This window comes from Acomys minous, assembly GCF_964271855.1.
Source record: "Acomys minous genome assembly, chromosome: 4".
Taxonomy (NCBI): Eukaryota; Metazoa; Chordata; class Mammalia; order Rodentia; family Muridae; genus Acomys; species Acomys minous.
Window position 1 is genome coordinate 18,031,320 of NC_140486.1, and position 22,095 is coordinate 18,053,414.

The window sequence follows — 22,095 nt, forward strand, 5'->3', positions numbered from 1 at the left end:
GAATTCCCTTGTTTATGCTCACCCTCTGCCTGGCTGGCTGTACTTACCAGGAATGGCACTTTTCCAGGATGCCCGTCAGACTGCTATAAAACCAGTGGAGTGCATGTGATGGGAAGATGGCTCTGTGATCACACCGGTCCCTCCAGACTACCAATTAATGGTCTCGGTCTATTGGGCAATGCAGTTGTCTAGATGGCTGGGTTATACAGCGCTTCTCTGCAAAGCTGAGTGAGGGACACAGGAGAGGGAAGGCCAGACCAGAAGACAAGCAAGCTGCCAGTAGATGTCTCTGTGGTGCTTCCGTGCAGTCGCGTGTTCCTCTGGCTGTGTGTCTGAGAACACAATTGGGAGATTCAGAGTTGTTATTTTAAATGGGTGTGGGAGAGGGACCCAATTCCTTGAATATATGACTAAACTCTCTAATGACACCTTTTCTATATTTTTTAAATGAACCTAGCCATTAATATCTGTAAAACCTGATCTTATTTTTAAGTGTGTTTTGGGGGGCTGGAGATGGCTCAGAAGTTAAGAGCACTGGCTGCTATTGTAGAAGACTCGGGTTGGATTCCCAGCATCCACATGGTGCCTCACAACCATCTGTAATTCCAGTCCCAGGGGATCCAAAGTCCTGCTCTGTCCTCTGTGGGCTCCCGACATGACACGCGTGAGTACACAGGCATACATTCAAGCAGAACGCCTGTATACATGATAAAATTTAAAAATCTAAAAGTGTGATTTAGTTACAAACCCAAACAATTACAAAATTTCAAACATATCTTTTTAAATAGGTGAATGAGTCATTTCAGAAGCTGTGCTGCACAAAGGGAAGCTTATACAAACAGTAGTATTGTTATGCCCAACTTTTCGAGAGACTTCCTGAACAGACCACTCAACAGCCGAGTCCAAATGTGATGGCAAGGAGGTCTTTACGGCAGGTTCGAACTTGGGCCACCCTCCAATGCACTGACACAGCAGATGGAGGGAAGTGGCCCCGAGTCTCAAGTGAGAGGGGTTTTCATAGGTTTTAGACAAAGAAATGGGTTTTACACTATATGATTGGATGACATTTGGGCAGAAAAGCTGCAAGCAGGGAGTTACAAGCCTAGGCGTTTGATGGTTGGGTAATAGGTGTAGGGGCAAGTTGGCTTGTAGAAAGTTGGTTGAAGCAGTCACAAGGGTGTTAGGAACCTTGGCTTGGCTTCTCCTAATTGGTTGTTGCTGTGTGCCAAACAACTTGCTGGTCCACTTGACCAGCAGAGAGTATATTTGGACTTTCCCAGGGTGAGCTGATTGTGTTGCTAGGGACTATTATAGACTAGTTTGTGGTTTTTCTGGAATCTGGGTTCAGCCCTTGGCTAGGTTTAACACAAAATGGTGTTTCTTTTTCAAAATGGAGTTTATCTGATCCTTTCAAAATGATATGGAATTTCAGGGGTTGATTATTTTTATTCTTCATAATTTCCTGGAGATCGCAGGATGTCACGTGTCAGCGGTTTGTGCCTTTTTCTTGATGGGTAGGATTTCACAGCATATAAGCCTCTCTGTTCAACTGCTCACAAATGGAAGAACAGCTGAATGAGTTCTGGTATTTCTCCAAAGATATCAGGAATGTTTACAGACAGGTATTTATATGAAGATCTACTTAGTATTATAGCTTTGATCTTGCCAATTAGCTCATTCTATTTATTTAATCAATCACCTGGTGCCCATGATGGGGGAGGGAGGTGGAGCCCCATTCAGCTGTACTCATGAGGCCACACCCTATGCCTCATCGCTCTCTGCCTGCTCTGATTAATTCACCTTTAAACCTGGAAGAAGTTGAGTACCCAGCATGGAGACCCAGGGCCATGTGGTGGATATGGCTTCTTTCCCACCTCCCTCTCCACCTGAGGCAACTTCGTACTCGGTAAGTTATCCTGTACTCCAGCTGCTGCCAAGAGGCACTGGGTGCTTATTTGGGGTGTCCAGGACTCCCCTGGACTTGGCTCTGTGAAGATGTGGCCACTCAAGAGCAGGTCCTCCTGAACAAAGCAGGCCTTTGTTTCCAGGTAATCTCACGGTCCAGAGATGTTTACCTCACCAAACTTAAGCAATCACAGGACATAGAGTTGGGATGCCACGTCCACAGCCTTGTGATTTGACAAAGCCTGGGAGACAGGATTGCCATTGGGTGTCTGCATGAACGTTTTTTCCAAACTGCATCTGTCCAGGTTTTTTGAAAAAAGCGCACTCTCATCCCTCCCCCTCCCCGTCATGGTCCAGCAAACTCCACTCCCTCTCTCCAACCCTGCCTCTCCGTGAACAGCCTACACATTCCTGAGGACTGCCTCAATGCCCCTCACCTGGAGCTACCTTTTCTTTAGATCAGCTGTACTTTATAGATGATGGGGTCCTCAAACTTGTCCAAGAACCTGTAGAATAAGCACATTTAAATGCTTAGTAATAAAGCTTAATGTGACAGACGCCCCAGCTTCTAGCGGTGACTCCAAGGCCTCCAAGAAGACTCGGATGCAACCAGAGATGACTCTGCTTGGATTGTGATACTAGGCAAATCTGCCCCACCTGGCCCGCTGCAAAGGCCCTGCCTGAACTCTGAACACCTGGAGAGTTGACTGCCCCATTTTGCCTAGACAAAGTAAGCTCGGTCATCCTCCCAATGTCCTCTTCCATGGGAAGATCTCTCAGATTTGCTGGGCCAGTACTGTTGCTATGATGCTGTCCTAAGATCTGTGCCCAGAGCGAAGCTACAGACTCCACAGGAGCCTACCGGGAAGGCTGTCTGGATAACGGGTAAGCCTCTGTCATAGGAATCAATACTTAGGCTGCTTGGACTATGCTGTGGTAATTTATCTTTCTCAGGTCTCTGACGGGTTTGAAGATCAGGTTAACAACAAAACTCAAGGGCTTCAGCTGCCTTTTCAGAAAAGTGTAAAGTTTATGTAAGGTCTACGGAATCTAAGAAGTGTTTGAGAGTGAGAAGGTGTTTTAAAGTTGGTAATAAGAAAGCGATTATTCTCTCTCTCTCTCTCTCTCTCTCTCTCTCTCTCTCTCTCTCTCTCTCTCTCTCTCTTCCATCACTATGCTACTGTCGTATTTAGATTTTCAGGGCTTTAACATTAATCAGATTTTAAATGGTCTCCAAGCCAATTTGTCTCTTTTTCTAAACTTAAAAATATCCTTGTAAGCTTCAGGAGATCTGCTTGAATCCACAGGTCACACTCCAGAAAAGTATTTCCTGTTTCAGATGGTGGAGTTTCCCCCCTCCCCTCCCCCCATTCCCTTGGTTTGGGAGTCCCCTTCCTCAACTACCAAGACCACGGAGCTAAAAATTTCTAATATAGACCCCTTAACTTTATCTTCTGCTCCTAACATATATATGTTCCAGCGTCCTGTCAGGTGCTGCATCCTGAATGCAGGTGCTCGGGCCTCAACTTCACAGACTGTATCAGCTAGACCTGCCGTTTCTTAGCCACAGATGGTCTCACAGATCCTGGCCAGCAAATACAACTTGGCCAACATTTTAGCCTTTTAACCCTCTGTCGCTGCCCTACTGTCAGCCTGAAGCAGCCAAAAGACCAGATGTCTGTGCCCCTTATCCATTTATTATCAACAAAAGGCTGGGATGTTAGGTCCTGCTGCAGGGCATGGCTGGTGTGACCTGCCCTCTACCTAGGGGTGGGCCTTCCCCTCTCCCAGAGATTCCCTAGATAAACCAGACATTTTGGTTCCTGGGTTCCTACCCCTCTCTCTCTTCCCCTCCTCCTCCTCCTCTCCCCCCTCCCTTTCCCCTACCTCCCTGGCCTCTTTCCTCCCCCACTAGCATACACTGCCCCATCCCTTCCCTCTCCTATTCTACTTCTAATAAACCTGCATTTGTCTATTATAGCTTTGTTGTTAATTGGCTCATGGTGTTTATTTAATCATTCATCTAGTGCTACAGCTTAGCATAGCAATTCATAAGCCGTGGAGTAATTTCCACTCTGAAAGAACTTTCTAAATAGTTTCAAGGGTGATTCCAGTTTCTCTGCACCCGTTACAGCACTTGGTGTCACTACTTTGTATTTTCTCGGCTCTTTAATATGTAGGCAGTGCTTTGCAGTGGTGCTAGTTGCACATTCATAATAACGAATAGTGCTGATCTGTTTTCATAGGCTGATATTCCATGTAGCTAGCTACTTCAGGGAAATATCTCTTTGTATGGTTAATTCTATTTCAAAACAAATCGACAAATTTGTCTGCCAGGAATTTGGGGAATTTTTTTTATCTGGATGCTGCTCTTCTTTATATGTTGGTGCAGATATTTCTTTTATTCTAAAATGTTTTTATGCTTTCATAGAGCAGAGAAAAAGTTAGTATTGATGAAGTCCTATTTGATAATTTCCCCTCTCTGGATCATATGTTTGGTGTCATGTATAATTGTCTGACCTTATAGCCTAAAGATTGGTATACTTTTTTTTCCAAAAGTCTTAGAGTTTCTATATGTCTTGTTTTCCTCCATGATCCACTTTACACTATTTGTGTGTGTGTGTGTGTGTGTGTGTGTGTGTGTGTGTGTGTGTGTGTGTAAGGTGTGAGATTCAGACAGTAGTATTTTTTAGGGCAGCTTTGGCTTACTTATCAACTTTCTCTAGGATTGTTGAATTGATGTTGCATCTTTGTAAGAAAAATAATACACATTTGTCTGTTTCTGTACCCAAATCCCCTGTGTTTTTCTCTTGATCCAAGTATAAATTTTGTTTGTCTTTCTTATCATTGAATCAACACCATCTCCTCACCCTTTCTTCATTATCTAGTATTTTCTCCATTCTCATAAATCTTTTTGTTCTTTCCCAACTCTTCTTTTCCTCTTTATCATTCATCCCTGCTCTTATGCCTCTGTGATCCATCTCAGCTTCCATTTAACTCTACCCTGCATTCAAACACTAGTGAGCGTCCATTTCCTACAGTGCCCTGCTTGCTCCCTGGGAACATAGATTGCGTCTCCTCATTGCTTCTTCTCACAGTGTGTGAGTTGGTGTGCATTTCACAAGGAGAATGCCAGGAGAAGGGTGTGTTCACTAAATCTTGAAGTAATGAAGAAACACATTATTCATGTGGGTTGAGGATACTGACCTATAGTTTGGCTTATTATTTTTTTCAAAAAATATACTTCGATCGTTTTCTCCTCCCCTTACTCCTCACAGATTCTCCCCACTTTCCTACCCACCCAACTTTATGTCCCAACCTCACCCACAAATACGATAACCATACCCAGTGACACTCCATTGGAGAAACCTTATTTTTCTTTTGCCAGCAGGCATAAGTTGCAGAAGCTTTGTGGTGAGTGGTGGGATACTAGCCAGCATTTGATGTCAGTTGTTCTCTTGATCCCAGCCATTCTGACTGGAGTAAGATGAAGTCTCAAAATGGTTTTAATTTATTTTTCCATAATTGCCAAGGATGTGAAGCAATTTAGAGATATTTTATAACCATTTTTATATCTTCTTTTTAGAACTCTATGGTCAGATCAATAACCCACTTTAATTGGGTCATTTTTTTTGAGTCGTTTTTAAATTGTTTTGGTGTAGTTTTGATATTAATTGTCTATGGGATGTGTAGCTGAAAAAGAATCTCTCCCATTTTTTTAGGCTTCTTCTTCACTTGGTTGTTTCCTTTGCTGTAGATAAACTTTTGGATTAGTGAAGTCCTATTTGTCAATTGTTAGCCTTAATTCTTGAGGAATGGGATCTTATTTACAAAGTCTTTACCTATCGTTGATCTTCTAAGGTACTGCTTGTATTTTATTTGAGCAGTTTTGGTGTTTCATGTTCATGCAGTCTTTACTCTATATGGAGTTTATTTTTGTCATTCTTCTGCATATGCACATCTAGTGCATCCCCACACCATCCATTGATTGCGGCACTCACATTTGGTCCTCTATTTTGTATTGTTGAGCAACATGTCTGCTTTTGTGTCTGTGCCATGATGTTCTTATTACTATGCCTCTGTAGTACAGGTTGAAATCCAGCACAATCATGTTCATTTGTCTTCTTGGTTAATTGTTCTCTTGAGAAGAATGAAATGTCTGTCTTCATCTCTTCTAATTAATTTTGGTTTAGAGCCTGTTTTGGCAGACATTAAGATAGGCTGCTTGTTTCCTGGTATCATTTGTTTGGATACTTTTTTCATCCTTTCACTCCAAGGTGGTTGTAGACAACAGAAAGATGGGATGTGTTTTCAGTTACATTCTGCTAACTTGCATCCTTTGACTGAGAAATTGATGTCTTAATATTTAAAGTTACTATTGAGAGGCGTATGTTGACTACTGTCATTTTTTCAATAGTTATATTTTTAGTTCTATTGTTTTTGTTTCAGTAATAATACTTCATTTGCCATATTTCTGTAGCATCTCAAGTATGTTTATTCCTTGCTTCAAACTGAAGTATGGTTTCCAGTATTCTCTATAGGGCTGGCTTGTAGACATGAATGCTTTTAGTCTGTATATATTATGGAAAGTTTTTTTTTCTCCTCCAACCGTGTCAAATAGCTTTGGTGGGTAAAATCATCACGGTTAGCATTTGTGGTCTTTTGGAACCTGGGAATATTCTTCTCCAGGTTCTTCTGGCTTTTAAAGTTTCCATTGAGAAATCAGTTGTCACTGTAATGGGTTTTCTTCTTTTATAATAGTTAATTAATTCATTTACTTTGCATCCTGACCACAGTTTTCCTCTTGCCTCTCCTAGTCCCTCTCCTTTATCTCCCCTGCCTCCCTCCCTCCACTCCTCTTCCCTTTCTGTTTTGAAAAGGGAAGGCCTCCCATGGACAGCAACCAGTCTTGGCACATCAAGTTGCAGTAAGACTAGGTGCATCTTCTCTTATTGAGGCCAGATGAGGCAGCCCCGTAGGGGGAAAGCGTCCCAAGGTAACAGAGTCAGAGACAGCCACTGCTCCCACTATTAGGAGTTGCATATGAAGACCAAGCTACACTACTGTTACATATGTGTAGAAGGCCTAGGTTGGTCCCAAGTAGGCTCTCTGGTTGGTGGATCAGTGTCTGTGGACCCCTATGGGGGCCCAGATCATTTGATTCTGTAGGTTTTCTTGTGATGTCCTTGACTGCTCTGGCTCCTACAATCATTCCTTCCCTTCTTCTGCAGGATTCTCCATGCTCCACCTAATGTGTGGCTGTGGGTCTCTGCAGCTGTGTCCATCAGTTGCTGGGTGAAGCTTGTCTGATAATGTTTATGCTAGGCTCCTGTCTAGGAGTATAGCAGAGTATCATTAGTAGTGTCAGGCATGGGATCCCTCTCATGGCATGGGTCTCAAGCTGCACCAGTCATTGGATGACCACTCCTTCAATTTCTGCTCCATCTTTTATTTTATTAAATAAATTAAATATTTATATTGTATGTAATTAAATGTTTTATTTTATACACATATTCCAGAGATCCAAGCTCAGACTATCAGCTTTTGCAAGAAGAACTTGTACTCATGGAGCCACTTCCCTAGCCCTTTAATAAGCATTTAAAATACATTCTTCTTTTTAATTGATATATTAATTGCATATCTATGTGACATAGTACATTATTTCACCAATGCAAATGATATGCATTGACATATTATCTGTCAACTCAAAACATGTATACACATCAGTTAGGTTTTAGTATTAATTTATTACAGGAGAATGCAAATCATTTTAGCTTTTAATGCTTCTATTTTGGGGCTACCAGGATGGGCTAGCAGGGAAGAACACTTGCAACAAAGCCTTAGGACCCAACTTTGATCTGATGAGATTAACAGACACCTACAAGTTATCTTCTGACCACACAGTCACAGTGTGGCAATATGCACGCACATGCCCACGCAGCCACATGCACAAACACAAACGTAAATACATTAAAAAAAAATAAAGTGAAATCTATTTGTTCTCAACCTGTGGGTCGTGTCCCTTTCAGGAGTTGGAAGATCCTTTCACAGAGGTCACCTAAAACCATCAGAAAACACGTATTTTCGTTATGATTCGTGACAGTAGCAAAGTTACAGGTATGAAGTAGCAACGAAAACAGTTTGTGGTTGGGGGCCACTACAACATGAGGAACTGTATGAAAGGGGTACAGCATTAAAAAGGCTGAGAAAAGCTGGGCGTGGTGACACACACCTCTAATCTCAGCACTCAGGGAGGCAGAGGCTGATGGTTCTCTGTGAGTTTAAGACCAGCCTAGTCTTCAAAGCGAGAAACTCTGTCTCAAACAAAACAAAGCAAAATAAACAAAAGAGGAAGGCTGAACAAACACTGCCTTAGATCTTTTCTCAAGTGCCTGCACATTTTAGAATTAGCTCATGAATCTTTAGAGGAAAAAAGTTTACTCATGACTGTAATTTTGTTACTGATACTTTAATAGCAGGTCTACAAAACTTTTAAACAGAGTGAAAAGTCTAAAATAAAAGTTAAACCACTGTATATGATCTGTAAATACAAGTGTTTCCGGGTTTACTGAAAATAGTTATCCCACAATGACTGAATGTAAATTTGAGAAGCCTTGACAGTTGACAGTGAAAAATGTGACAACATTTAGCAGAGGAAGAGGAAAACCAGGGGAAATGGCTAAAAAAGGTTTCCTGGAGAATCAGTCAGACTGAGAGAAAGTAAAATATCAGAGCTGTGTTCTGTAATGGTTTGTCAAAACTCAAGATGCAGAGCCACAGCTGAGGACATTAAGAGCATTACATTCAACTTGTAGCTAAATAAAAACACATTAAAAAGATCATCCTTCTAAGAGAAAGCACACACAGTAGAAATGCCTCCCAGGACTGGTTGCATAGCAACCAGATAGGGATGTGGTAGCAGGGAAGGTCTGAACTGGTAAGGAAGCAGGTCAGAGGCAGCAGGATTGTAAAGAAATTTCAATGATGACAGAATAGCACCAGTATTTCTGAGGTAAATAGCTCAAAGAAGAATCCTGGTGACTCGATGGGGAATGCAGTTGTCTCTGATTTTGTTGGGTGATTTCTGTTATACAATATCACTGCTTGGAAAGCCCTAGCAGCCTAAGAACTGGAGAAGTCCCTGCTTATGTCACAGCTTAGTAGGTGACATCACACGAAAGAACAGATAACCAATGAATAAGAGAGAAAAGGGACTGGAAATACTTCGGGGGAAGTTACTCTGTTATAACATATTCTAGTAGGAATCACTTGTGTGCCCTTTAGGGACGGCATTAATCCCATCCAGTTGTGCTGCCTCCATAATGTAATGTCCTCTTAAGTGCCCAACCACGTCCACGTCATTATGTTGGGTGATGAAATCCCTAACACTTGAGTCCTTGGGACACATCCAACTGTATTTAATTATATAAACTGATAAACAATCATATGCTGATCAAAAGAAACTAGATGTTGAAAAAATTTCCTTTCTCTAGAATTTGTATTGCTTGGAAAAGAAATGAAGTGAATTATGGGATAAATTGAACAAAGATTTTTGTCAGTTTCAGAATGCAAATATTTTAAAACATTATAATGAGAAATTATTAGTGACTAGACAGAGTAATAGACATTTGGTTCTAAACTCAAATTAATCTTTTACTTCATATCTAAAACACTGAAAGATGAGGAAGAGATATATAGCTCAGTGGAAGAATATTTGCCTCATCCAGGTGAGGTCCTGGGCTGATCCCTAGCTTGGTAAAAGCCCACTGAAGTTAAAAAATGAGAAGGAAAGGATTATTTCAGAGTGAAAAATAATTACACAAGCAGGATTTGCTTGTTTCACAATCTGTGCATAAATATTTAATGCTTTTCTACTTAAGTGCAGTAGAAGTCATACAAAGAACTATGAGTTTTCCCCCTCAGGATAATTGTAACATAATCAGGAAAATAAGTCTTAAATAGGTGAGAAACTTGGATAAATGACAAGTGGAACTGGGACTGTGCAAACACACATCCCTGGCCATATGCAGCGTACTGAGAGTTTCTCATATCTATTTTTCTTTTATACTGATGACAATTCTTTATATTAATGTTTCTTAACTCTATTTTGGACAGTGATATCTTTTAAGAATCTTATATTCTCTCTAGAAAAAAGATAATAAATACATATATGTAACTCGTCATATAATATGGTATCTGCTGGATGTTATTGTATGGAATTGCTCCCTACAGTAAGGATCTGCTATATTTTATTCATGATTTTTAAGATAAACTTTGACTATACTTATGAAACATTCTCTGTTTAAATTAAGAATGAAACAACATTAGAAATATGTCTGCTTAAGTTGCTCTACAAAGCCATGTATCAAGTTAATAATGAATTTGAGGTCCAACCTCCTTTTTGTTAAAAGAAGAATTTCCTTTAATTAATGTGTTAAACATTAAAAGAAAATATGAAGCACAATATTTATTTATTTTTTCTTAAACTCAAACCGTGTAGTAGGGGTGAGAGACTTAGGAAGAGCACAGAGAATACAGTAGGCTGCAGCTCCTGTCTCTAGGACAGATTGCCTCTTTCCGGTAGTGCTTTCCCTATTAAATATTGATGAAAGCTTTCTGGGAAATTTAATTAAAAGTTCCTTGAGGTCAGAGTCTGTAGAAGCCTTCTCTCTCTCTCTCTCTCTCTCTCTCTCTCTCTCTCTCTCTCTCTCTCTCTCTCTCTCTCTCTCTCCTTCTCATTCCAAGCAAAAGGAATCCATCCACACCTGGCTGAAGCAAGTAGTCCAACCAATTGATGGAAGAGCCATGAAAACAATGGAAATTTATGGAGGAGACCAAGCTGGGGGCTTCTCTTTCTGTCTTGGTTTGTAGAACTCCCTGACTCTACTGCTCACATCCTTTAGCCTTTAGAAAATATTGGACAATGGCCAAACATAGCTCCCGAATTATCTTGTTCTAGCTTCCAGGATCCACTACCATCAGCCTGCATCCTCGCTCTCTTTAGTTCCAAATTTGCCTCTCCTTTGGCTTCTTCTTTGTGGGTCAAGTGCCAATACTTTTAATCCCTTGCTATTGGGAGTAAAGGGGCAATCAGTTACAAAACAAACTATGAGGGACCCATCTCAATGAGGACTTATCAGGAAAGGAAGTCACTGACTCCAAAAAGGATCTATGAACAACCAGAGTGCACCCTACAGCATTAGTCACAGTGCTCAATTTTTCTTATATCAAAAAATCAGTCATGCTCAATACAATGCTTTTCTATGAAACTTAGTCCTCATCAAGGTTAAACTGTGAAGGATTTCACAGTCCATGACATATTACTCTACTTTTGCTTTTGTTTTCTCCAAATATTTAACTCTAAATTTAGTCTTAGTTTGCAAAGAATATACATAAAGACTGCAAGCCAGAATTGGTTTACCTGGCTCTGTGTGTGTGCCAAATCTTGTATGGGGCATGAAGAGCTTAGGTCCTTGCAAATTTGTTGAAGTGTTTTCTCTACCCAATGACCTGGACACCTAAGCTTTCTTCATTTTTCAATTGATCCATTACATTATGCAGCCTCATCTCCACCACCACAAGGACAAAGAGAGTCTGGGGCAGCACACGTGTCCTTAAAGCCTTGACCTAGAAATGGAATGCTGTACATATTACTGTCATGCGCCCATTGGCCAGAAATGGCCACATTATTTCCCAAGAAGTGTAGAATTCAGGGGTATATAAGATATCTGGAAAATAACATCTATCCCATGTGGTTAAGCCAAAGAGCAGACAATAATTTATTTTTATGGCTAGTGATCAAACACATTTCATTTGCATTTTCCTTGGTTTATTATACACTGTATAGTTGAATGCACAAATCTTGGAAAAGTTCCCCCCAAATCATGTTACTGTACAAATGAAAGAACATAGATGTAGCATAGTAAATTTAATGAACATGTAATATAGTAGTCTATTTTCATTGTTTCAAATATTTGACAGTATGATGTGTGTTTCTTTTTATTACTATATTATTAAATGGTAAAATTTATGCTTTTTACACAATAAAAACTCTTTATATTTGTAGCTCATTAAAATGATTAGAAGACATCTTTAAGTATCTAGTAACTTGTGCCACTCCAAATGCCAGGCAAACTAATGTGTAATTTTAATATATATAAACCCTCCTATTTTCAATGTTCATGTTCTTTTACTTTGAACTATATCTTAAATGTAAAATTTTAAATATGCCAGCTTATCAAACAATTCAGCTCATCTCACTAACCAACTGAGTATCCAATCTTCAAATCATATACATAAATCACTTTAATCCTTGTCTTTTTTTAAAAAATTGTAACTGGACTTGGAAAGGTTTGTTAGCAGTTGAGAGTATTAGTTAATTTTCCAGAGAACTCTGGTTCAGTTCCCAGCACCTGCATGGTGGCTTCCAACTTTCTGTAACTCCATTTTTGGTGGCCCTGACACCCTCTTTTAGACTCTGGTCACTGCACCCACGTGGTTCACATACATACACGCAGACAAAAATACAGACCCCTCATAGATAATTAAATATATTGCTGTGTTCTTTTGGCAGAATAAAACTGCTCAGTTTTTCTGAGCCCCATGGCCTACCTAGTCTCAGAGGAAAATGCCCTCTAGACACAAGACTGAGGCACATATGAACTCACAGACACTGTGGCAGCATACACAAGACCTGTACAGGTTCAAGCCAGGTGTGGTCCTCACTCTGAGCGGGAGAAGTGGACAAGGGCAGGGGTTCCACCTTTAACCAAGGTATTTGCAATTGATATCCACTGGTTTTCTCCAATGGAGTGTCAATGAGTGTATCAACCATACTCCAGCACAGGCTCCATGACAAAAATGAAATGAACTCCATGTCTTTTTTGTGTGTGTGTGTGTGGATTTTTTTTTTTTTTGTTTGTTTAGGAACTCTTTTGTCTTGTTGATCATTTGTTTGTCTTGATTCTCACTTTTGCCTTTTAAAAATTTAACTCAGCACATTTACTGTACGCATCTAGGAGGGGCTAGCTTATCACGTAAGGATCTCTAAGGGGAACAGCCTCAAGCTGCAATAACCTAGAGAAGGAAACAGGCTGGGGCGCTACGACAGCAAAGGTGACATACTAACAGACGCGTTTGGCCAACTCTGTCTTGAGCTCCTGCATACACTCAGGGCCACAAGGCAGCCCAAGAGAGTCTGTTTTAATAGACGCCAGTTCTGTTATTGTTCTGGGTGCTTTTGTCTATGACCTGGAGACCCAAGGTTGCCCTTTTCCAGCACCAGATTATGGTAAGCTTGAAGCTGGAACTGAGAAATGGACACCTAGATTTGGGAACTGATGGAACCCTGAGTGAAAGTACACTGCTGACAGTTTTGGTTTTTTTTTTTTAAGGATTAAGGTAAAAGCAAGTGTGTGTGTGTGTGTGTGTGTGTGTGTGTGTGTGTGTGTGTGTAAGTGTGTAAGTAAGAGAGAGAGAAAGACAGAGGGAAAGAGAGAGACATAGAGAGAGACAGAGAGACAGAGAACATAAATTTGAGTGCCTAATGGGGCTGAGAAGAGCTAGGAGGAGTTGAGAGTTGGGAGAGGGAAAACATGCTCAAAATTTACTGTATAAACTTTTTAAACAAGTAAATAAAGCGAAAATATCATCTTTCAACTAAAACAATTCTGTAGCTTTAAAATGTGAGCATGCCACAGCACACGTGTGGAGGTCACTGGACATCTGCGTGGAGCCAGTTCTCGTCCATCTTTATGTAGGTCCTGAGGGTTGAGGTGTTGCCCTCAGGATGCCTCATGAGTTTCTTTACCAGCCGAGCCATCTCATGATCCCCACTCCTAAACTTCCTTCTCTATTTTCAACTATGTAAAATTCTGTCTTACTGTTGTCAACACCCTGTCATTGTGCATCTTACATTTCATTCAAATAAAATTGTATATTTTTTCATCCTCTCAAGTTTTGTAACTTCCTTTGCCTTTATAAAATGTCTTCTTGATATGAACTTCCCCACACTGCTGTAGCTCTGAATCATACAATCAACCCCTTGGTGATATAGCAACATATATTTTGCAAGAGTTAGCTAAATTTTGTTTTCTCATTAAGTTTAGTCTCCTTTATGACTATTCAACATAAAACATATTACATAAAATATATGAATTTCTCTTATGTCTGAAACTTGTCAATCAGCATACAAGGAAAACCAGAAAGATCATAAATATTTTTGCATTTATGGGAGAAATGAAAACATTATTAAATATCACACATATTCCTGAATGTGAGGGGAATTGGTTTTTAATGAGTCAGTTATTTTTTAAAATGCAATCTATACTTAATACATTATAGCTATGTTCCAAAAGCATTTGCAAGTAATTTACTCCTAAGAACGAGCTTAAGCCTTTGCCTTCTATGACTTCATGGGGGACACTGTATAGCTGTTCAGCATTAGGCATGTAGTAGACATCCACCTCTGAAACCAGAGATCTTAGGGTGATTAGCGTGCTTTCCCATGGCTTAGTTTGATCAAAACTATGCACTTTCCTGCATAAAGATGGGAGTTCCAACAAAGGGCATCCAGATGATGGCTTTTGTAGAAAAGAAATTGTGCAAAGTGGAAGTCTGGATCACAGCGTAAGGAGGATGCGCTAGTAGCTAAGCAACGGGCTGCAGAATCAGAGGCTGTAAATCATAATTACAACATCATACACCAGTTAGAGCTCCTCCAGCTGAGAACGCCGAGTACGTGCAGGCTAGCAACTGGGTCCCAAACTGAGTTTCAGTCAGCTGAAAAGTGAAAATGAATAATGACGTGCTCACAATTATACAGATTGCTTCAGCACAGAAGAGGAATGAAAAGGAATTAATTCAGGATGTGAGCAAGCCTGATGACTCAATAGCAAAATGAAAGAAACAAGGGAAAATATAGGAGATACTAAAAAAAAAAAGTCTCTTAATTCTCTGATTTCTAAAAATTCTCTCAAATTGCTTCAGAATCACATTTGAATGACTTCTAATGATGCAATTTTGGAAATGGTTGCCTTTCAGACATCTTGGTCCCATAGAAAGCAGTCGCAAGTTTCATGAAGAATCACATGAAGAAATCTGTTTGCAGGCTAAATTGAGCCATTTTAAGCTTTACTTAAAAGATAGCCTGATAATAGAGAATCATACCATAGAAAGAAAAACTGATTTTAAATATAAAAAATAAATGCCTTCCGTTTTGTCACTTAGTGCTAAGGCCAAATGAGCACTGGATTTAGGGTGAACACAAACTGAGGAACCATGTTAAAACTCTGCCCTGCCCTTCTCCAGACATTCGCTTTCTTACTTATTTCTTAATTATAAACAGAACTGAGCATCTTTGAGTGGATTCTTCCTCTTCCATTATTAAGATTTAGTTCCTGCCAGATGTTGAGATGTTTCTGTTCTCCGGTTGGAAGATGACTTGGCTCTTTCCGTCACACTAGGAAGGAACCGCTCCGAGAGAAGGCATGCGATCTTCAGGGGTGGCCACGGACCGCTCAGTCTTCAGTACAGCCAACAGCACTGGGCTGTTTTATTACTGGGCTTTGGCACCCACTGAAGAGAAGAGACTATACATACTTAGAATCTTGGCACTGCAAAAGAGGAATAACAGTTGTTAGAAGACCAGCCAGAGGACGACCGACCCAGAGTTTGTCTACTAAGGCACTTAGGCAGCCCCGTAAGCCCCGCCCCTTTTTGCAGCATGCCTAGAAGGCCCTCTCATCTGTTGCTGCAGTTCAACCTGGCACTGAAAACTCCATCTGTGAGAAAATCCACCAATACTACTAATTTGTTTAAATATTTAAGGACCAGTCTACTTTACATAAATTCGGAACATAGATGCACATTTTAAAGAAACGTCTGTGATTTCTAGAAAACCAAACGTGCTAACGAGAGGATTGCATGCGAGTCTATCGTCTCTGGTGGAAGGAAGTATGCGGAGCTTCCTTAAGGGAGGTCAAAGCTACGTTGAATACCATGCTCATCTCTCAGCTGCAACTTCAGTGAGCAATTTTTGCCTGATCATTTAATACTGCAATACACATTTCTTCACCATCATTTTACATCTCCTCACTCCTACTTGTGTATTTTTCATTCTGCTAATTGTCACGTGAAGGGATATATTTGTTTATATATGACTTTATAGTATAGATGTCAACTCAAGGATAGGAAGTAAGCCATTATTATTCAAAGTAAATTTTGAAATGGGCTTTCTCTTTTAGTCCTGGGGTTCTTTTCCAGTGTTGGAGTTTGCATCTAAGCCTTCACACATGCTCAGCAAATGCTGTGACTGACTGACCTTCCCAGGGGTAGGTTCTTAATGCTCCTCATCAAATGAATGGTTGGATGCTTGTGTGGCAGAATTTGATAGACATCTAATGCCAAAGGAAACTCCCATTCTCCATGGGGACTCTGTGTGTGGTTAAGAACGAGTGACAAAATCTAACAGTGTTCAAAAATTCGCTTTGACTGGCTGGCTTTGTGAATAGGTAAGGATAAAGAAAACATCATTTACAAAATAGAGAATATAATTTGAATAGAGGCTCAAAGTACAGACATACTAATATTGCATATTTCATGTTCAAAGATAAGTAGTTATTAAGGTTTGTATAATAGAAGTGTAGTGAGTTTAGCCAGGTCAAAAAGACCTCAGATGCTAAATTAAGACATTTTACATTTTTCATCTCAGTAATGGGAATCCATTCAGAGTTAATAAGTACAGGAAAATAGTATAAAATGTAAGTACAAAATATAAGTGCATTAAGACACGACTGGAAATCCCCAGGGTAGGCCAGCAGTAGAAGAGACTAAAGAGATGGAGAGCTGATGGGAACTGTTTAATGACAAATGCCTAAACAGTAAAGAAGACTTCTTTTAAAAAGGAGGATGTGTGCAAGACAAATTATGCAAGAAGAATGAGACAAATTAATATAATTTCTTTTCGAACCCTTAGGAGAATAAAGAAACCCATCTTCTTCCATAATATACCAAAATATTTAATTTTATAACACTTTGCAATAATCATGTAATGCATAGGAATCATATGAAGTTAATTATAAAAATAAAAATGAAAGGGAGTGAAATTACTTTTCTAGCTTACTTCATTGATTTTAAAATATTGATTATAGTTTTCACATTTTACTTGATAAAAATAAGAAGAAACAGAGCAGATCATTACGTTATTATGGCTAAGAATTCAGCAGAATGTCCTACAGGAAGCACAGGCTCTCACAATGATGTGGCTGGTTTGGAGCAACAGACAACACAAAACCTTAGAGCTTGTAAGTCTATGAACCCTAAAGAAAAACATTTCCAATTATTAGGGGAAAAAGGAATCTTTAGTTTTAAGAAATAAAATAAGAAACCAATCTTATTTTAAGACAAATATCATACATCACATTTCTTTTTATAATAAAAGACAACAAGAAAGAGGAGTGTATGATGTAAAGTATTTAAAATGATTTGGGTTGAGGGGGTGAGCATACCAGCTCATGTCAGTTGAGGCCCCAAGCCATTTTCACTGTGACACTGAGGCCGACTTCCTCTTTTACAGCCCCTCTGGTGTTCTGCACAGTAGTGAGAGTAGTGAGTATGTCTTCTCTTTTGTCCCAAAGAGAAACATCAATTTAAAGACAAACTGAAGTGTCATATTCAGAGACTCAACCTATGCCTTCTGCATGTGTCTCCTTAACTATAGTTATGAGTTCTGGGGACAATTGCTCACAAATACTACACAGTTGATTGCTACAATGCTAACTGGGACTGAAGCATCCCATCCCTGCAATGTCACATGAAAGCACTAACTTACATGGTACAATAACACTGATAATTTGTATCTAAACCGCATCATTTTACATTTGGCCAATCTTTTATATTTTTAGTGCTTTTCAAGATCAGACAAGACAAAACATCACATAGAATCTTCGTCAACTTGGAGGAGGCAGAATTCTTAGGATACCAAAAGTAAAAGCTGTAAGAGAAATGATAAACTGAATTACAGGAAAACACGAAAGTCCTGTTCAAACAATAATACTTTAAAAGGGAAAGGTGGAGACATCTTGATCACACAGCAAGTACAAAACAAAAGACAAGTGCTGTACCCATTGAGCCATCCTAACAGCCCCGTACTCTAGTATATGCTTGAAAGGAAAGTTCACAATACTTAGTAAAGGGGATTCATTTAAAATGTGTAAATTTGCACATTCAAATGAGAAACTATGCAGAACAACAATGCATGAGAATCAGTGGGGTTTATGTGTTTTCCTTTAATTTTCCTTTATCACAGAATATTGATTGTTCAGAATGGAATAGATATTGATCTCATTAACTGGTGACGATCATTTCTGACCTCATGTATAAGCCCCAGAACTGATTTCCTTGTTCATGTGAGATAATTAGACATTGGGATCTGTTTTATTTCTTTTCGAGACAGGGTTTCCCTGTGTAGCCTTGGTTTTCCTGGACTCACTTTGAGGACCATGCTGGCCTTCAACTCACAGTAATTCACCTGCCTCTGCCTCCAGAGTGTGGGGATTAAAGGCGTGCACCACCATGCCCGGCAGGCATTGGAATCTGAACTCTAATGAAGACTAGTTATAACCTGGACTGGTTCTGAGAACAGTGGAGTTCATCATTTCGCTTGCCTCCAGCCAACCTGGCAATTCCCTTGCAATAAAGCATGAATATTAGTGTCTTTCATTGGCTCTTCTTTCCAGAAGACTCAGGCTAATACAACGACCTTAAACGATTACATTTCCATGTCTTCAGTTATTTTGACATTAAAATAAAGACATCAAGCCGGTGAGAGGTCTCAGTGGGAAAGGTGCTTGCTGTGAAGCCTGATGATCCAAGCTAGATCCATAGCATCCACAGAGTAGAAGGAGAAAACCAACTCCAACCCAATAAAATAAATGAATAAATAAACAATGTGGTCAAAGTTTTAAAAATAAACAATAAAATAAATTGATCTAAATTAATTCCATGATTCTTTTAGAGTCTAAAATAAAAACATTATAATTTAACTATTACACATTGCTGAATGAGGAAACTGGTAGAAACTGTTGTGCCCAGTCAGGATTATTGGATGAATAAGAAAGTAAAATGAATCTGTAGAGAGCAGAAGACTGCAAAACGTGCTGCCTTGGGCTGATAACTGCTACTGAGCAGATGACACATTGTGAATCTCAAAAAAGTTGCTGAAATCACATCACTGTAAGCATTACCATAAAAATAAAGATTAAATGAGTGCTCGTGGGGAATTGGTACCCTCTGTTCACTGCGTCCTGGAAACAGGAGGGGCTTCATGCATCTATCAGTTCTTGCTTCTGACCAGCATGTTGCCGGAAGACTGGCACCCTTGATTACTTCTCAACAAAAAATAGCATTTGTTTGTGTGTTAAAGAATTCCTTTCCTGTCTAATACTTATTCAGTTCTTTAGGATGCTGACTTCTGTCCTCAGCATATGCTGTGTAAGCCTCTGAGCCATGTGGGTATAATTTGGGATAAGGCACAGGGCATTCTGGAACATTTCCTGTTATAAAAACTTGTAATGACAGTCATAGGGGAGGGGAATAAGGGAAAAATGGGAGGGAGGGAAGAATGGGAGGATACAAGGGATGGGAACCATTGAGATGTAACAAGAATAAATTAATAAAGGAGAAAAAATAAAAAAAAACTTGTAATGGCAGCCACTAAGCATAGCATAAGATTTCTGAGAGTAGGATTTCATATCTACATGAGGTATTGCCCTCCATTTGCTATGAGTGATTGCTGACATAATCCAAACACTCAGAGAAGGCAAAGGTCTTATTTAAATAGAACTTATTAGTCTAATTGACATGGTATCAGTCCATTTTGTTTGTTTGTATGTTTGTTTTGCTATAACAAAATAGCCAACTCTGGGTAAGTTATAGAGAAAAATAGTTTATTTAACTTACTATTCAGGGGGTTTAAGGGAATGGTACCAGTGACAGCATGGCACTTATGAGACATTTGTTGTAGATGTCATTACAATGTCAGAGCACATGCAGGAGACATTACATGAGGCAGGAAGTAAGAAAGTAGAGAAGAATAAAGCTTGTGCTATTTATAACACCTCAATCTTCCAGAAACTAATGTAGCCTTCACTAGCCCTCTCCAAGTGTGATGCTACTATACGCCAATTATTTTACCTGGAATCTACCTCTTCATGGTCCCATCACATCAATACATCATCTAAACCAAGTTTCCAGACTATGAACCTTGGAATGTCATACTCAAACAGCATTCAAAATTTCAGAAAATCTCATTACTTAACTAGTGGAGAAATGAAAGACCAGAAAGGCAAAACAGCTTACCTCTAGTTATACACGTGCAAAATGAAGGGCCCTGCAAAAAAAAAAAAATACTATGCAGTGCTTTTATCTTTTTCCTCCACAGCTTACAAATATATCAAAATTAGAAAGGTGGTCAGCAGGAAAGAAAAAGAGACACAGGCGTGCCAGTGTCATTTTACTCTGTGATGAGTAGTTTAACATCAGCTGGTTGAGCTGCCTTTTAAAAGATAATTTAGATTACGAACACTATACTTTTCTTGCCCCTCTGTTACTTGGAACATTGTCAATAAAATATGTTTATTAATTTATATTTGCTTGTTTGTTTGTATAAGTGAGTGGCTGCATGTGGAGAAGGAATGGGTTCTCGCCTTCTACCATGTGGGATCCTGGGATCCAGCTCAGGTCCTCAGTCATGGTAGCACTAGCTAAGAATCTTCAATATTCAAAACATAACAGAATAATCCGTCTAGCTGTGTCTACTGTAGTTAACTGCTATGGTGCAGGGAAACTATGCTGCTTCTCCATCAGGCAAGTGACTGACATTAGCAAGGACTATGCTCCCCAAACCCTACCCAATGAAGCAGATCAGCAGGTGTCACCCATATGAGACCAAATTAAAGGGAATCTCTCATCTGGATAGTTGTGCATCTTGGCATGGAACTCAGATACATTATGAGTTATGGGTGTGGTCTAAAAAGTACCTTTTTATTTGATGCACAAATAACTGTAGCACATATGATATGAACATGATATGAAATACTATTGGAAGATCACCTCAAATTCCTTTTTTTCTCTAAAAAATGCCTAAGCTAGATAAATTGCAGGGTACATTACATCTCTATCCTTGATTGGGATATTAATTTCATTTGTCATTTTAGTCATTAATTCAGTAATCTCTCTGCCTGCTGGGAACCAATAGTATAATGTGGAGCCATCAATATAGTATCATACAAACACTGAAATAAAATATTTTCAAAAATCCCTATGTCAAAAATATTCTGAATGACAGGCACAGGCAGAGATGAACTATGGAAACATTTCAGCCCTAAGCTAAAGCTCAAATTTAGCAAACAGTCTAAGAAAGGAAATTAAAGTCAGGAAGGGAAGCTGTGGTCAATTAGGAAGATGCCAACTAAAGAAATATGAGCATTGCAATCAATAGGATTAAAACTTTCTAAAAAGGGAACATATGATCAAGTGTAGGTAGATAAAGAGAAACTCCAAAGGAGGTTTGTCGGTGAGAAGTGGACGAGACGCATGTGACTTCAGGCTAGTTTACAGGTAAAACATGCCAGAGTGAAGTTAGAACTGGGAGCAGCATATTATGAAGAGTGCCAGCAGGTGATAGCTGGCAAACTCTTAGAGATGTCCTTAATAAGATACTGGGAGAGAAGCAGACAGAGCAGAGAAAAATTGAAGTGACAGGTGTGTAATTCAAAGACAACAAAGGGTCAGAAGAAAGGTCAAAGGCCAACCGAGAAAGGTCAACCAAGACAGGCCACAAGTCAGTAACATTGCAAGGGAGAGTCACTTGGTAACTCCTAGTAGCACATGGTAAATGCTGGTGCTTAGGGTACTTGGAAGACACAGAATGTGGATATCCTTCCCAGAGATGTGGTCCTGCACAGCCAAGCAGATGTACGGTGCATGTATGCTGGAGGTAAATGTGGCCATAACCTTATACAGGCCTTGTACTTTGAGATGGTGACTTCAGTTTATGTGAGTTATGAAGACTTGTGAATCAGGATAGTTATCACAGAAAGAAATATAAGTAGTCAAAGTGTGCAATAACCAGGAAGTACATGATGTACTCTGAATATAAGTAAATATTACTTTTCAGAATGAAGCAAAATT

General features: G+C 39.5%; 1 protein-coding gene across 1 annotated transcript in view; it reads left to right on the forward strand.

Annotated features, from left to right (window-relative positions):
• The first annotated feature begins 2,346 nt into the window (after positions 1-2,346).
• RAB27B (RAB27B, member RAS oncogene family) overlaps positions 2,347-22,095 on the forward strand; it is a 177,122-nt gene continuing 157,373 nt past the window's right edge. The window contains exon 1 of the mRNA XM_084780297.1: positions 2,347-2,790. The gene's annotated coding sequence lies outside the window, so the exon portion shown is untranslated. The remainder of the gene's footprint in view (positions 2,791-22,095) is intronic.